Below are 1,321 nucleotides of genomic sequence, written 5' to 3' on the forward strand. Positions count from 1 at the left end.
ATTGAATGTCTCACAACCAACACCATTATTCACACATACACATGTATATACATATACAATTTCTCCTACATATGTTTCCTTGGTGCCTCCGGAGCACGATGACAAGTGGTTTATGGGGGAGGTAGCGGGTAATAGTATTCTCCTTTGGGATTTATGACCTGGTCGAGCAAAAATCCGGCTATTTCCTCTTGAAGTGCTAGTATGCGGTCCCATGGTAGGAGCTTATCCCGCACCTCTCTGAACTGTTAAGAAGGAGATCAATATGCATGTGTGTTAGTTGTGTGACTAGATATCGATAATGGTGTGAATAGTGTTCTGACAAACGTACCATGTCCTGTCTATCAGATCTGCTCCTTTCGGACGTCATCATGCGAATGTTCTCGCAAACGTAGAATGCACACAGATTATTCCCCGGCGCCTGCTTCAGGGCCTTTACGAGAATGGAATTGAATCAGATAATGATTAATCAAGCATGATAATTAATTAATGATACTGAAACAAGAATTAAAGAGATGGTAGCTAGCTAGTACTACTTAATTACTTACCTTTGGTCGATGCCAAAACAACTTTTGTTTCCATTCGCCTGGAGTCACCTTGATGAACTTTGCCCATGCCCTGCCCGCCGGCAAAGAAAATTAATAAAGGGGTTATTAAATACTTCATATCAGGAAACGACGAACTAATAATAGGCCGAGATATATATAGTTAATAATGATTGAAATTACCTGTTGACTATCCCCTTCACGATGGTAAAGTCATTTTCTTTTTTAGTTATTGAGTCCAGTAATTCAACTTTTCCTTTCTCAACTTTAATGTCTATCAAGACCCAGTGCCAACTGCATGCGCACACGTTTGCATGTCTTAAATAAGCGGGCATATGCATAAAATTAATCAACTACCGTAAACCGTATACACTTAATTATTAACATCTAGCTAGCTAGTAAGCAAAAACAGAATTTGTAGTACAAGACAGTGTGACTCACGGAAAGTTATAAGGAAGTAGTATATCTTCATTGCTATTGAGGCGCTTCAAGAACTCTACCATGCTTTCCTCTACACCTGCTTGATAAAATGGAAACTTCCATATGTCCTCATTAATGGTATTTGGGTCAATGAACCCAACGCCATAGCGTCCAGATTTTTTCATTTCATACATCTTCATCCTGCATATAATACCACAGAAAAGAATATAGTGAGGATAATTACATGTAATGATTGATCAAAATTATCACTACATAATTAGCTTGAGACTTAAATTACAGAAATAAATCACTTACAGACAATAGCAACTGACGATAGACTTGTCGAGTGCATCTTGATT

This window comes from Triticum dicoccoides, chromosome 7B (assembly GCF_002162155.2).
Source record: "Triticum dicoccoides isolate Atlit2015 ecotype Zavitan chromosome 7B, WEW_v2.0, whole genome shotgun sequence".
Taxonomy (NCBI): domain Eukaryota; kingdom Viridiplantae; phylum Streptophyta; class Magnoliopsida; order Poales; family Poaceae; genus Triticum; species Triticum dicoccoides.